A 17,282-nucleotide genomic window follows, 5' to 3' on the forward strand; every position below is an offset into this window, starting at 1 on the left:
GCTTGGTTTTTGTCTAAGTTTGCCTGGGTCTTGTGCATGCTGTCACCACTGCTGTAGGTTCAAATGAGCAGGGTCCAGGAGCCTGTAGGACTATTTCTCTGTGGTCATGCACCTCCTCCCTGGCTCTTTCAATCTTTCTGCCCCCACCCCTTCCGCAATGATCCCTGAACCCGGTGTGGGTGGATTTTAATATAGGAGTCCTGTCCAAGGACCCACACTCTGTAGTCTCTTATTCTTAGCGTTTGGGCCATTTGTGACCTTTTGCATTCCTGGCCCTCTGTTGCATGAGGGAGCTTCATTGATGAGAATTGAAAGATTCATTAGTGTTCTCTTCATACCCTGTTCTAGGTTCCATGAACCTTAGGTGTAGAGATTGCATCGTAGATGTGCCACTTAGGCTTAGGCAATTCATAGACAATCTGTGTGTGTGACCAGTTGTGATTAGTTGTGTACGTCCCTCTTCTTTATGTTCTCTGTTTTTCAGTCTTAATGCAAGTGCCATATCCTCAGACGGGCCTCCTTCAGCAAGTCTATGTGAATCTCTTGTCATTACTCTCTACTCTGGTCTTTTCATAACACTTAAACATGTAGCTGTTTTTTATTTTTACTTATATGCATGTGTGTGCGCCTGCTTGTCTGTATGTGCACTATCTGCATGCAATGTCTTTGGAGGCCAGAAGAGGGCTTCAGATCCCCTGGAAATGGAGTTAAAGGTGGCTATGAGCCATCTGACAATGGGTGCTGGGAGCCCATTCAGGTCCTCTGCATGTGGGGGGAGGGGGGTTGCATGAGGGTGGAGGTCAGAAGACAACCTCAGAATTTGGTCTTCAGATGGCTTCCGCCTTTTTCTTTTTTAAATATTTTATTTATTATTTTTGTTTTTTGTGTATGAGTATATTGCCTGCACATATGTGAGTGCACCTGTGTCGTACAATGCCACAGAGGTAAGAAGAGGGCTTCGGGTTCCCCTGAAACTGGAGTTAAGGATGGTCCACAGCCACCATGTGGGTGCTGGGAATCGAACCTGGGTCCTCTGCAAGAGCAGTCAGTGCTCTTAACCACTGAGCCATCTCTCCAGCCCCATGTTTTGTTGTATTTTGAGACAGGGTCTCATGTATCCTAGGTTGGCCCCAAACACATTATGTAGCAGAGGATGACCTTGAACTTCTGATCCTCCTTGTGCCTCTACTTCCCAAGGTCTGAGATTGCAAGTATGTATTGCCATGCCTGGTTTATGTGGTGCTGAGGTTCAAATACAGGGCCCTGGGCCTTCCTGGAGTTGGTTCTCCCCTTCCACTTTGAGGTGGGTTCCAGGGATCAAACTCAGCATGCATGGCCCATGCCTTTATCTACTGGGCCATCCTTCTGGTCCAGCTCTTCTATTCTTAATGCTGAAATTAAGAAACTGGGGCTGGAGAGATGGCTCAGTGCACAAAGCACTTGCTGCTCAAGCATGAGGACCCCTGTAAAAGCTGAGACTGGTGCACATGACTGCAACCCAGGGCTGAGGGGGTGGAGATAGGCAGGCCTCAGGGGCTTGCTAGCCAGTCTAGTGAAATGTGAACTCTAGGTTTGGTGAGAGACCCTATCTCAAAAAAATAAAAAAGTGGAGAAACGAGTGCAGAGGACATCCTGACATCAACTTCTGACTTTCACACATGTGAATGCACACCTGTATACGTGTCCCCCCCACAACACACATACTGAGAGAGACAGAAGAGACAATTGACTGTTAATGTGCTGGGCAAAGTGTCCCATGCCTATAATCCCAACACTCAGAAGGCTGAGGCTAGTTCAGGGCCAGCCTGAGCTACACAGTGAGAGCTCACAGTTGCCCTGCTTTAGCATCCTGAGTGCTGACATATGTGTTTTATGGGAAAATGCAACTCTCAACATAGGGCCAGTTCTTTTCCAATTTTTGTCAAAAAGATTTCATGTTCCAAATGAATGTTATATTTAGTTTGGAGGGAAAGCCAGGCATGAGTTCATACTTAACATATATATCCCAAGTTTATCTACAAATATATTGTCAATACTTAATTTATATAAACATCAGAAACATAGGTATTTTGTACTTCTCTAAAAAAAGTGCCAACATCTAGCATTCTAATTAGAATAGTGCTGCCAAAATTGACTCTTAAATTCTTCAGTAATCAGCTGCTAGTATAAACAATCAAACACTAAATGCGGTTCAGAAGTACATGAATTACAGATGTAAGCCTGGAACAGCAAATATTAGGAATAATGCATTCTATAAAGTGTTTTATTTTATTGACACAATCAGAATAAATATACTTTGACTTTTATCTGTAAATAATTGATTGCTGGGGGAGTGAGAAAAACAGAGAAACAGATAGGTAGCCTTCTTCCTAAATTGTGCTTGAGATTTAAAACTTATGAAGCCAGGCTGGTGATGTTGCTCAGATGGTGGAAAGCTTGCATGCTGCAAGTACTGAAGAAGGGCAAGATTTGAGTAACCTCTGTTCAAACAGGTCAGAGCACATGCACACAGACACACATAGGAGGGAAGGATCACAAACAAGTATGTAAGTGTTGGTGAACAAGATAAAGGCTTTAGATGTGTTCCTTTTATAATTCCTAAAACTTTAATTTCAAAATACAAAGTCTAAAGAACTCATGGGGGCGGGGGTGGGGGTGGCACATGCCTTTAATCCCAGTCTAATTCCCCACAGCGATCTCAAGGCCAGCTAGGGCTACAGGGAGACCCTGTTTCAAAAAAACAACCACCAGATAGAATTAGAGGGCGGAGATGCTCTGTTGGTAAAGTGCAAGTCTAGGATGCAGGAGGTCCTGGGCTCCCTTCCCAGTTCACAGAGGTCTTCCCCGCACTCACCTATCATCCTAGCACTGAGGAGGCAGAGGCAGAGATAAGAGGCTCAAAGTCATCCTTGGCTACATAGTAAGTTTGAGACCAGCCTTGGAAACACTCTCTCTCTCTCTCTCTCTCTCTCTCTCTCTCTCTCTCTCACACACACACACACACACACACCCTCATTATCACTCCTTGCTGTAAATGTACTAAGTCCCACTCAGCAATGTCAAATGGGTAATTTCATATAGTGTGACTCATCTTAATAAAGCTGATTGCACAGGTTAGTTGCTTTTCAGTACATTAATGTTTTTTCAGAGGAGAGGGTGACATTCTTGTGGGGGAGGAGAGATCATAGCTAAACCAGTTCACCAACACATCAAATATCCAAAATATTTTAAATGAATACAGCTTAAGAATTGTACTTGCACAATAGATCTCAATTCTAGTTTTTATAGGTATAATAAAATAGCCACTAAGGTAATTTTAATAGTAAGAATGATACCTTTTAAGAGGTTAAAATCATATTTAAAAAACCCCACTAAATTTAAATTTTCTATGAATTAGAGCTAACCTGAAAAGCTGTTGGTATGTAACTTTGAAACCTTTGGGTCATAACTTCTTAAAAACATTTATTTATTGGGGGGGAGAAGACAACTTGTGGGAATTGGTTCTCTCTTCCATCATGTGGGTTGTAGGGAGTAAACTCATGTCACCAAGCTTGGCAGCACTTTCACCTGCTGAGACAGCTCACTGGCCCTGGGTGATACTTTTAGAGCTATCCTTCAATGACAATATTAAAGAAACAAAAGAACAAAAATTTACCGAACACAATGTTTCCTCAATGAGGTGATCCTCATTTCATCCTCTAACAGTTCCAAAGGCAGACTCTATGCCCAATGTACACAGAAGTCTCCCCAACCAATCAAACTACTCTTTACTGAAGAATAAAATTGAAACCCAAAGAAATCTGAACAGCTTTACCTTTTGATGACCAATTACCTTTTTAAATAGGTGGCATCCTATTTAAAACATTCTGTTAAGATAGTTTTACCAAATATATTACCTTACTCCTAAGGAAGAAAATTCTAAAACAATATCTAAAATCAGCAAACCTTCTGAAGAACATCATCTAATAGTTCTAAGAGAATGACCTAACGGGACATTCTGAAGTGCCAGGACACGTGAAGATTCTGTCTTTGTGCACATAAATACTTCATTCTGTATTTTGACACTATCACTTATAGATTTTTGTCATGTCTACCCAATAAATTCAGATACAATACCAAATATCAAACACTATATTGAATGTATATGATTCTAAAATCCTAACAGAATTATATGAGAAATCCTGTGCTAAGTTTGTGCTACCACCTTTGTAAACCTAAACAAAGTCTCATGTAGCCCAGGCTAGCCTCAAACTTACTAGAGGCTGGCTTTGAACTCCTGGTCCTCCTGTCTGTACCTCCCAAATGCTGGGATGGCAGGTGTGTGCCACTGAAACCCAGCTTTTTTTTTCCATGTCTCACCATGATTAAATTCAGATGCATTACCAAATCCTCAAAATTAGGCTCAACTTCTTTGACATAAGGCTGACAAATTTAAAAACAAAACCCTATATCTCAAATTACGGGATATAAATGACTTAGTTAGGACAGATGAGGACTTCCTTTCTTTCACAATAGAAATGCTCACTGGTATCACCCTAGGCTTTGTCCCCATCTGGGACTAGCTTATCAGTGAGCTTAGGTCAGACAACCTGTGTTTTGGACTTTGGGCTCTAAGCCTTATACCTTATTTAGTATTCCTCTCTGCAAACACATGTTTAAAATATTAGGACCCTCATTATGCTTTTGTTCAACCTTGTTTCCTAGTCTGATTTTCTATAGTATTTAAAGTATACAAACTGGAACAGCCATACCTCCCGGATCATGCTCCATTTCTTTATGTGCAACTTTATAGAATCAGAGTTGGCTAGAACTGAGGTCTTACATCACCCTGCAGGGCTCTTGGTAGATATTTAATAAGCCTCTTAGAAAGTATGGTAAAGATTAGTAAGGATGCCAATAACGTATCTTCAGTTACTATGTAACATTTAAATATTTACAACCTGTTCCAAAGCATAGTACCTAGACAGTTATTTCTAAATGGTCACAAGAAAAATGAGGAAAAGGCATACATAAATCAAATATAACACAGCAGTATAGTTATTATCAAATTGGATCACAGCACGAAAACCAAAGGATTAAAAATTCATTCTGCAGCATGATCCAGCTCATGAACCTGAGGTTTTTCACACTATTGACAGAGAATGTCTTCATGACCATATGATTTTCTTCTTCACTTACAAAAACACCTGTTTCCTTCCCTTTATTGAGGGTCAACTAACATAAGCGACATTGTTTAGAATACTGCAAAGGGCCACCACATTCTCTTCTATGGAAGGTACATGGGGAAAGAGCCATGCTCTCGCCACGTCTACTTCTAAATATTTGTTGTTTTTTGAAATGGGGGTCTCCCTGTAGCCCCAGCTGGTCTGGAACTCACTATGTAGATCAGGCTGGCCTCAATCTTATAGGGATCTGCCTGCCTTTGCCTCCTGAGTACTGAGATTAAAGGCATGTACCATTATTCCCAGCCCTGGTTCTAAGTCTTAAACAGTATATACTTTTTATAAGAAATGTTCTTTTTTTTAAAATAAATTTTTAAATTTAATTTTTGTGTATTTTCATACAGAACACTTCTTTTTTTTTAAATATCTTTTTATTATTTTCATTTTATGTGTACGTACTGCCTGCATGTATGAGTGCACCCGTGTCCTGCAATGCCACGGAGGTTAGAAGAGGGCTTCAGATTCCCATGAAACTGGAGTTAAGGATGGTTCACAGCCACCATGTGGATGCTGGGAATCGAACCCAGGTCCTCTGCAAGAGCAGTCAGTGCTCTTAACCGCTGAGCCATCTCTCTAGCCCCATATACAGAACACTTCAATCAATCTTAATTATCTTTATACCCCCTTCCCCACTGGCACCCTCCCATAGCCTTCCCCCCAACTGGAATTCATGCATTCTGTCATTTGTGTTAAGGCCTATTGCGTCAAGTTAGTGTTCCCAGATGTTCCCCAGTACAAGTTCATCTACTGAGGTCTAGTCAGCCTATCTAGAGTCCCTCACTTTAGGAAGATCAGCTCCTCCTCACCCAGAGGTAATCAGTTGCCAATATTTCTTCAGCTAAGATTGAGGTCTGCTGTCCATTTCCCCAGTTCTATGCTGGGTTTTTGTCTGCTTGAGTTTGCATGGGTTTTGTGCATGCTGACAACATTGCTGTAGGTTCAAATGAACAGGGTCCCATGAGCCTATAGGACTCTATTTCCATATGGTCATGTACCTCCTCCCTGGCTCTACAATCTTTCCACCCCCTCTTCTACAATGGTCCCTGAGCCCTGGGTGGGTGAAGTTTAATACAGTTCTGTACAAGGACCAGCATTCTCCAGTCTCAATCTCTATGCTTTTGCCATCTGTGACCTTTTGTGTTCCTGGCCTTCTGTTGCATGAGGGAGCTTCACTAATGAGACTTGAGATACATTAGTGTCTTTATCCCTTGTTCTATGTTACATGAGCCTTCGGTGCAGAGGTTGCACTACAGATGTGCCATTTAGGCCTGGGCAATTCACAGACAATCTCTGTGTATGACCAGTTGTGGAACTCTATAATAAGCTCTGTCTGGTACAAAAGAAGTTTCTTTGATGAGTGGTGACTGGGATATCTGTCTGTAAATATAAGGATGCATATTTTGCACATAGTAAGAAATTACATTAGTCTAGGGATGTGACAGTTTTGGGCTTTTCTCTAAGATCTGTCAGGTATATTTGACTGTGTTTACAGTATCACATGAGGTTCCTATCATTGAGTGGGCTTTAAGTCCAATTAGGTAGCTGTTAACTGCCCCCAAGATAAAAGTGACACCACTGCACCAATGTCATATGTTGTGCCAGTCACTGATGTGGTTATTTGTTCTTAAAGCTGGCGTTGGACCATCACTTGATGTTCTCCCTTAGCACCTTGCATAGTGCTCTCCAAAGCTATGAGAGCTAGCCTTCAGGGGAAGTGGCTTCCAGGTCAGTTCCAGCTCCATTGCTCCAAATCCTGTGTCTGAAGTATGTTCTGTCTTCAGCAGTAGGGTCTTACCTTCAAGTTCTGGGAGGCCATCACTGGCAATAGCCTGTGTAATTTTAGGAGTCTCTTGGACCACCCTGGCCAACAACTCAAAGGAAGGCTTCTCCTGTCTGGCACTGTTTCTTGTTATGTAGCCTTCAGCTGTACATATGAACTCATGCAGAGATACTGTCTGTGTAATTTGTCATTAAGTGTTGGACTAATATGATTCCCTCTGGTTTTGTACATGAGGTAGGCATTTTCTTTTTTAAATATTTGTTACATTTTTATTTACTCTGTGTGTGTGTGTGTGTGTGTGTGTGTGTATCTGCATGTTCCACAGTGTGTGTGGAGGTCTGAGGAAAACTTGCAGAAGTGGGTTCTCTCCTCCTATCGTGCAGATTCGGGATCAATCTCAGGTCATCAGCTTGGCAGCAAGCATCTTTACCTGCTGAATCATCTTACCAGGCCTCCAAGTAATTTTTAATTTGAAAAAGGTATATGTTAAACTGGGCATGGTGGCACATATCTTTAATCCCAACACTGCAGAGGCAGAGACAGGCAGATCTCTGTGAGATCAAGGCCAGATTGTTCTACATAGCAGGGTCCAGGTCAGCTAGGACTATGGAGAGACCCTGTCTCAAAAAAACCCAACCCCCATCAAAAAAAGATACACTAGTGAATCATGTTCATGTTAATGAAATGAGGCAATTGTGTGTTTGTGTGTGTGTGTGTGTGTGTGTGTGTGTGTGTAAGTGATGCTTTGGAAAAAATTAACAAAGACTTAAATATATGATCTGAAAGCAGAGCACTGTGATTTAAACCTACACTATTTTCCAGGTGTGCAACTGTGGAAGATTCCTGGATTCCCTGCAGAATTTCCTCATTAGAAAAAATGAGCACGGGGGGTGGGGGGTGGGCTGCTGAGGGGGTGGAAACAATTAAGATACATTGTATATTGTATACATGTATTAAATCATCAAAGAATACAAAAAACCATTCTTCTAATAAAAGAAAACTGAGCTGGGCATGCCTTTAATCCCAGCACTCGGGAGGCAGAGGCAGGCAGATCATGGCCAGCCTGGTCTGCATAGTGAGTTCCAGGCCAGCTGTGGCTACAGGGAGACCCAGTCTTGAAAAGAAGCGGGCGGGGGTGAAGAGAAAAGAAAGGAGGGGGGGAGGGAGGGGGGGAGGGAAAGGAAGGAAAGGAAGGAAGAAAACTGTTAATTCCCTTAGTACTTGGTACATGGCAAATGATCAACAACTATTGGCTTTCATCATTAGCAATACCCTGATTTAAAAGATAAACCCTCTAACAAGGATCAACTTACAAGGCAGGAGTGTAACTAAGTTCAAGGCCAGTTTGGGATATATAAAGAGGCCCTGGCTTAAAAACAAAGACATATAGCAGGGCGTGGTGGTGCACGCCTTTAGTCCCAGCAGTCGAGGCAGAGACAAGCTATCTCTGTGAGTTCAAGGCCAACCTGGTCTTCATAGTGAGTTCCAGGCCAGCTGGGGCTACAGGGAGACCCTGTCTCAGACAAACAAACAAACAGACAAGTAATATGAGAAAAATTAAAAACAAACAAACAAAAAAACCCAGTAAGCCTGATGGATGCACTACCCTTCAAAGATTTGCTAAAAATGCATGAGAACAAATGTCAAGAAAAACAAAAAAACTAAACTTACAATGTGTATCATTTTCTACTATAAAAACATAAAGCTATTAAGATGAAAACTCAATGAAACTTTTCAGAAGCATGAATGTAAATCTACCAAATTATAGTCAGTTTCTGTGAAAGTTATAAAAAACTGAGTTGGGATGGAAAGTCCCTGTATTAGAACCTAGCCCTGCAAGATCCAGGTGTGATGGTTCGTACTGGTAATCCTGGTACTTGGGAGATGAAGGCAGGAGGATAAGAAGCTGATGATAAACCTCAGCTACAAAAGGAGTGAGAGGCCAGTGTGAAAGATACATGACACTCTGACTTTCATATTCACTGCACACTAAGAGCATCATTTGTATGGAATAAATCATTTGCTTAGCTTACCTGGAAGTAAAAAGTTATATTTTGGCTCCAACATAGGAATATGTTGTATTTCTTTACCTGTATTTAATTTTCAGAGTGAAAGGCCTCAGTGAGTGAAGACTTTGCTGCTGATTCAGGGAATACAGAATTGGAAAGGTCTTCCTAGAACACACTTTCCTTGCACACCTACTCATTCACTGTTAAGACCATGTATTTGGGGCTGGAGATGGTCAATGGTTAAGAGCACTTACTGTTCTTGAAGAGAGACCTAAGTTCAGTTTCCAGCAATCACTTGTAATTCTAACTTCAGAGGATCTGACCACCCCCAACCCAGGTCTCCTTGTACACACAACTCAGAGAGGCACATACACATACACATCAATAAAAATAAGTATCTCAATAAAGAGACCATGTATTTGTTATCACATATTTGAGAGGGTTCTTTCTCTTAATACTGCCCAGGTTAAGGATAAAATGTCAGCTCCAGTTTGCATTCATAGAATCTTTTTTCTGTTTTAGAAGAAATGATTTATATTGGCAATATTTTTAAAATCATAAGGAAAAAAACAAACTGAGCAACATGGTACATAGCAGGTGGAGACTACTATGTTTCTTCACAAATACTTTGGTCCTCAACACATCTTTCCAAAGAAAATTCTACAATATGCCTCACAATATTAAAGCATCTATATTTGGTACAATCATAACAGTGTTTTTTTCTGTTCTTATTATTTTGATTTTATGTGTATGAATGTATTGCCTGCATATAGGTAGGTGCACCCATGTTGTGCAATGCCCTTGGAGGTCAAAGGAGGGCATCAAATTCCCCTGGAACTGGAGTTATGGATGGTTGTTAGCTGCCATGTGGGTGCTGGGAATTGAACCCAGGTCCTTTGCAAGAGCAGCCAGTACTCTTAACTGCTGAGCCATCTCTCGAGCCCCAGTGTTTTTTTTTCAAATATTTATTTATTTTTATGTGTATGAGTGTTTTGTCTGCATGTATGTTACTGTTCCTGTGAGTGCAATGCCCACGGAGTACAGAAAAGGGTGTCGGATCCCCTAGAACTGGAGTTACAGACAACTGTTAGCTGCCATGTGAGTACCTGGAACTGAATCCAGCCCCCACAACAGTGTTTTCAGACAAAGATCAAGCACAGTGGAACACACCAATAATCCCAACACTAGAGCAGAGGGAGGCTGAGGCAGAGGACACAGAGTTGGGTTACACAGCAAGTTCTAGTCTAGTAAGACTCTCTCAAAATAAATAATAAGTATTTTTAAAAACCCATCAACAAAACAAGAACAAAAACAAAGCAAAAAATTTTAGGAAGGCCTGGAGCAATGGTTGAGCAGTTAAGAGCACTCACTGCTCCTGCAGAGGACTGGGGTTTGGTTGCCAGCACCAAACAACCATTTGTAAGTCCAGTTCCAGGGGATCTAGCATCCTTTTTGGCCTCTGTGGGCACTGCATACAATCATGCAATGGTGCACATACATACATGCAGGCAAAACTCTCATACACTTTAATGTGCTCATGGGTTAGTTCTTATCAATAGTAAATAGTCTGTCACCTCTTCATTCTCTCCAACACTGCACTTTGATATTCTCAGTGATTACTGTAATACAACAGTTACAACAGATCTTCCAAGAAGTTATCGTGTGTTGAGCACTAAAGGTTTCATGCTCAATGGTCACGAGCCTGTAGAACAGGCAGCAGCACTTCTTAGTTTATGGCAAGGGCAGTTAGCTACTGCTCAATGTCCACCATCTCATGTCTTGGTAATTATCCATTTCTCACTTCTACCCCACTGAGGACTTCCAGATCCATGAACTACTACCTAGAGATACCTAGATACAATGGAGAAGGTCTCTGGCTAGCATACAAGGATAAACATGCACGAGGGTAGCTAATGAACAATCATAGGAGGTGACACCTTACAAAAACGTAAGAGAAGTGTGCTGTCGCAGAAACTTAAGTACTGAAAAGCTGGTGCTAAAAGGGTCCCACTCATACAGGAAACACAACAAGCAGCAAAACGGACTTTCAATCTATGACGTAGCCTTGCTCTCTCAGACTGCAACCTGAATTCATCAACTGACTAATATAATTGTCATTTTATAAGCAATCAATACAGAGGACAAGGGGAACATTTAAACACCACTATTGGGTAAAATTTGCAAAATCTAGACTGAGAAATGCAAATAACCTTATTTCTTCAATACATAACAGTAAGTAGGAAGAGGAAAAAAGATGGAGTTTGAACTACAGAGTGAGAGGACTGGGGTGTATGGTAGTGCCTGCTTGGTATGCATGCAGCCAGGCTTTCACTGCTAGCACCATGGGAAACAGAGAACTAAGACATACCTATAGTCAGAACATAAAGTGACTTAGCAGAGCTGGAGAGATGTCTCTGCAGTTGAAGTGCACATTGCTCTTCCAGAGGACCCAAGCTGGGTTCCCACCACCCATATCAGGTGGCTCACAACTGCCTATTGACTCTAGCTCCAGAGGATTTGACGTTTCTGTGTGCACTGCATGCTCATGAACAAACCTACACCCAGACACACACACACACACCCAGACACACACACACACACCCAGACAGAGACACACACACACACACACACACACACACACACACGTAATTAAAAATAAGTATTTTTAAGCCAGGCATGGTGGAGTATGCCTTTAATCCTAGCACTTGGGAGGCAGAGACAAGCAGGATTTCTATGAGTTTAAGGCCAGCCTGGTCTATATAGTGACTTCCAGGGCAGCTGGGGCTACAGGGAGACCCTGTCTCAAAAAGACCAAAAAAAAATTTTTTTTTTTGAGATAAGGTCTTACTATGTACCCCTGACTGGCCTGGAAGTCACTATGTAGAGACCCCCTTGCCTCTACATCCTGAGTCCTGGAATTAGTGGCATGCACCACCAAGCCTGGACTACAATAAATCTATAAAAATGAATTGTGAAGCAATTAAAAAAATACAGAGCTGGACATCTGATACCAAGGAATCACCTGTGTGAGCGATGATACTGGTATTGTGGTTGTGGTTGAAGGAGACGGTTTCTAGCTGGGAATGGTGGCTCATACTGTAATCCCAGCACTCTGGAGTCTGAGGCTAGAGGACTGCTGGAAGTCTGAGGGCTGTCTGGGCTACATTATGAATGCTAGGCTAGCCAGGGCTACATAGCAAGACCCTGTCTTAAAAACAAAAATGAATAAAAATATATGAGGACTCCTTACCTTTGAGGAATTAATGCATTTGTGGATTAAATGATGTGGTATCTGGGGTTTGCTTCAAAATAACACAAAAGGCAGGTGGTGGCTGAGGGCACAGCACACACAAGTTAAACTGCTGAAGCTGGGTCCTGTGCCCAAAGAGTCCTTCCTGTAGTGCTTCCATTTTTCAACATGTTTGAAATTTGAATAATAAAAAAATTAATTTCTCCTCCATGGATCTTGGTATGAAAATAAAAGTTTCTAGACGATTTAAAAAGTCCCCCTCCACGCCCCTCAGAGGGCATGTAGACAGTCTCCTTTCTCAATTTGCCCAGACTTCCCTAGAACTTGGTAAGAGAAGAATTCTTACCTTCTGATCCTCCTGCCTCCACCACCCAAGTGCTGGGATTATAGGCACGTGCCACCATATCCACGTTTATGTGGTGCTGGGGACAAAACCCAGGGCTTCCTTTCTAAGTAGGCACTCTACCATTTTTCTTTTTTCTTAAGGGCATTTTTAAACAAGTAAGTACGAAAAATACAGAAGTATACACAAAAAGATTCAGCAGTGGAGGGATACTGTAAAAACCAGAATAAGTGAGAGGTACTTAAAAACGGCAAAGTGCTTTCAGTGGACACATTAGTAAACACATGAAAAACTACTTGTGAACTAAAACTAAAGAACACAGAAAAGATAAGAGGCAGTTAAGTGCTTTTAAAAGCACCTTGACAGTAGTGCTAAATATACTAATTTGAGCTACAGAAAGTTACCCCCCAAGAAATGCTGGTAGGAGAAAAACTAAAATCATCTTTCTTTGGAAATAAATTTTTAATTCCGACTTGACTTGTGTCCTGTTACCGGAAGAAAAGGAGGATAATTAATCCATTGTTTCAGCAATAATTCTTTACAGCTGTTCAGAGCAGACTTGTTCTGGGAAGATTAAGCTGACAATCACCTTCTCATCTTTGTTTCAAGTTCCAAGAAGCGAAGAGATTTACTGGCAAGATAGGAAAAACAGGAGGGAGGGGGCTGAAAGAGAAGCAAAGGCAGTAATGTTCACATGAAGCATGTTTGCAGTGGCAAGTGCTCTGGAAGGTCTGCGGGGCACTTTTCAGTCAATACAGAACTAATCAAGCACATAATAAACGTACTGTCTGTTGAAACAACTGGAGAAACTACTCTCTGCAGCAGCAACGTCTTTCCCAAAGGAGTCAGATGAAAACTGTTTCCACAGCCCTGTTACACAGCTAAACAGACAGGAACTGCAAACAAGCAACACACAGCAAGGAAGACAAGAGGAATAAGCCATAATTGAGAAACTAACTTAAAACGGGCTATTTAGAACTGATGCCTTAGGACCTTAGCCAGGGCTTTTTGAATTACCCTAGAAGGGCCGCTGCTGAATTGTAATTCCTTGTAAGGAAACAAAAGGGCTACTTGGGCTTGACAGAAAGTAACAGCTTTGACCTCCCACCTTGTCACCTTGGCTACATTTCCCAAATCAGGAAAGTGGTAAGTGCTGTGCAGATGTTCAACTTGTACCTTGTGTGGGATTACCAATTATCAATGTAGCCAACTTGATTACAGTGTTGAATTCAGGTCACAAAATAACAACGGTCCAGCCAGCCTGGCTTGCAGAGTGCTGCCACTAACCCTTCCTATCAGCTGCCTTTGTGAGCAGCTTGACTAGAGTGGGCAGAAACTGGCACCCAGAGCCCTGGCTGGCCTATGGCTATCTGTTTTGCCTCCATTCCATAATCTGCAAAACCCACTTAATTCCACCAGAAGGTGCAACAATAGCAGGACAACATGGCCTGGGACCTTCCAGAAAGTCTTTAAAATAGCCAAAGTTAGTGTTTGAAATCTATGATTATACTTAACAACTGCTACCACACAAACCTAAGAGTGGCATGAGGGAATGAATTGTCTTTAAAAGAGCAAATTTCTCCTTTTGAGCCAAGTCTCATTTGCTAGTGGATATGCACTCAAAGTCTTAGTTTTCCCAAGTCACCACTAGCTGTACTTATTCATTGCTTAAAATCTTAAATATAATAGTTATTGGTTATCTTTTTTCTGTTTATTTTTGATCTGGAACTTCCATATACTAGGCAAGCACTCTATCACTGACTCCCCACCCTCCCCAAGAGAGGCTCTCATATAGACCAGGCTGGCCTCAAACTGGTTGTGTAGCTGAGAATGACCCTGAACTGCTGATCCTCTTGCCTCCACCTCCCAAGTCCTAGGATTACAGGTGGATGCTTCCATGCCTAGCCACACCTAGCTTTGAAGAAAATTAGTTTCTTCCACACTGGGATTGAACCCAGGGCCTTGCACATGCCACCCAAGTGCTCCAGCACTGAGCTGTACCATCAGCTTCTTATTACCATTAGAAAATGAGTAACAGGGGCTGGAGAGATGGCTCAGTGGTTAAGAACACTGATTGTTCTTGTAGAAGACCTGGGTTCAAGTTCCAGCACCCACATGGCAGCTAACAACTGACCATAACTCCAGTCCCAGCGCATCCGACAGCCTCTTCCTCCTCAGGCACTGCACGACACGGGTGCACTTACCTACATGCAGGCAATACATGCATACACATAAAATAAAAATAATAAACAAAATTTAAAAAAAAAGAAAATGAGTAATAATCTCTTTTCAGCCCAAACTGTCTCTAGAGAATAATGATTTTCCAAAATGTATTTGCTAGTGTGAAATACTAGTTTCAATTACTGTTTCCTTAATGGAAATTTACTTCTTCAACGAGTCATTGAATTTAAACAACTCTTACTCTAGCTCAGTCCCATCATTTTACAAAAAAAATCCCAAAGCCTGGAGGCATGCCTTTCTGCCTCAAACCATACACACGGCTGGTTAAAAAGGCAGTCCCAAAATCTAACTCATGTCTTCTCCAAACTCCATAATAGCAGTCTGTATATCGTATCATGTTCTGACAGTCCAGTTACCAGAGCAGCTCTTAATCGCTCTACCATTTCCTTATTTGCCAGTTACCTCATCTGAAGCCCTGGCTAGCCTAGAGCCCACTATGTAGACCAGGCTGGCCTTGAACTCACAGATCTCTGCCTGCTTCTGCCACCCTAGTGCTGGGATTAAAGGTGTGTGCCACCATGCCCAACCCTGGCATTTTAAGTGTAAGGTCTAACTGGAATACAAATACATGGTTCTGTAAGATGCTTACATTTTCAAGAAAGAATTTCTTTTCTTCCTGTCAAAGATGAAAATGAAACCCTGAGCACTCATCAGAATAACCTCACGCTTTAGTCTTCGTATGTCAGACATATCCAAGAGCTCTGAAAAGTTCTTGGTGGCAACATTTTTATGTCCCTGAGTAACTTGGTTCAAGTCTACAAGCCACACTGAACAGTAAAAAGGAAGACAGGAGTTATTTTTCACTATCTATTAGATGAGCTGAGAACTATTTACATCATAACCTGAAGACTCAAACATGGATTTTAACAAACATGAAATGAGCAATGGTGCTAGGAAGGTTGTCCGATTTCTGTTTTCTGTGAAACATGTAAAGCCACTTTAACTTCTGAAGTATCACAAATTGGGTCCTTGAAAAAAAGTTTAGTAGTTTTCTTTTGGTAGGTACTCTCTGGCTTAGAAATAGGCAGTTTTGTAAAGACTTCTTTGGGCTTTTAAAATTAAGTTGGTATTTCTTATACGACATACTAAAAATATACATGGCTCTGGAAAAGAACCACATTTTGGCAAGCAGAAACAGAGTTTATAAATAGCGAAACAACGCCACATAAATATCTAAGGGCTTTAAGGAGAAAACTGAACAATGGTAGAAAACTATGAAAGCGAGTATTTCCAAACTTGGAACTTCTAGAGTTTATCTCACCTCAAATGCAGAACACTACATCTTTCAGAAGCACACAGATATAAACAGACTGTGTCATAAGGACTCATGCAATAGAAGCCCTTAGCCCCTAATCTTCACAACCTCCTAAAGTATGTATGTTTCCATTCTGAAGCAGAGAACACAAAGGTTCTGCAAGTTAAGCAATTTGTCCAGGGCCACAAAGTTTGAACCCAGTTTTGTGGGTCTGAAAACTCTGCTCCTTAGGCACTTAACTGAGTTCTTGGTACCAAAGTCAACTTGAAAGTATGGTCAAACACTGGTTCTAGGCGTTGCACTATCCAAGGCGCTGCAAAATACTTTGTTTTCTGGTGTCAAAGTTTACCATCTACACTTCCTGGTTTCAGGTTAGGTGGGTGGCACAAGTCAACTGTTTTTCTCACCACACTTATTGCATAATCACTAAAACCCAAAAGGAAGAGGACTGGTTCAATATTTTGCTTCCTGCTGGCCTTGAAGATTTCACTGTTGTGTTTGCTATGCTCAAGCTTCCCAGTTTACTAAGACACTTAAAGTTACTTCAGTCTGAAAGGAGTTAAAAACAAGTCAGCAGGATACAACCCTGGCTTTTTTTTTCCTTTAGGGAAATGAGCAAACGTTTTGATCCGGGGACCGAGCGACTCCTAGGCTGGCACCCACCAAAAACGAATAGTAGAAAAGTTAGGGAAAAAGGAGTAGTAGTTCTTTGGTTATCTGCTTTCACTTAGTGTGAGAAACCCGAAGGGCGAGTCTCCTCTTGAGTAACTTCAGCCTGTCCACAACGGCCACTTGTTACACCTCCCACCCACTCCACCGCAGGTTCATCAGGAATTAAATAAAAGGAGTCCATCAAGGTACAGGGCATACCAGCCGAGGCCTAGGGTGTCTCTGGGCTACACCCTGGGGGCACTGGGGGCCGGTGCACCCCGTCCCCTGGCCCCCAAGGCCGCCCTGGCGCCCAGGAAGCCAAGCTCGCAGGCTGGGTCACAGTGAAGGGGCAGCCCCGTCCCATGATCAAAGCATCCGCATCCAGGGCTCGGGGAAGGAGCTCGGAGAGGAAGTACCGGGGAGCCGGGAAGGGGCTGGGAGGAGGTTGGGCAACTGCCGGGGTCAGTCCCCGGTCCCCGGCCTGGCCAGGGGGCCAGCGCCCAGGCCGCAGCCGCCATGATCAGGCCGCGG

General features: G+C 42.2%; 1 protein-coding gene across 3 annotated transcripts in view; it reads right to left on the bottom strand.

Moving 5' to 3' along the window:
* The window catches only part of Clint1 (clathrin interactor 1), a 66,626-nt gene that overhangs the window by 49,032 nt on the left and 312 nt on the right, over positions 1–17,282 (bottom strand). The gene's annotated exons all lie outside the window — the stretch shown is intronic.

Source organism: Nannospalax galili, unplaced genomic scaffold, assembly GCF_000622305.1.
Source record: "Nannospalax galili isolate Female #2095 unplaced genomic scaffold, S.galili_v1.0 scaffold983, whole genome shotgun sequence".
Lineage (NCBI taxonomy): Eukaryota > Metazoa > Chordata > Mammalia > Rodentia > Spalacidae > Nannospalax > Nannospalax galili.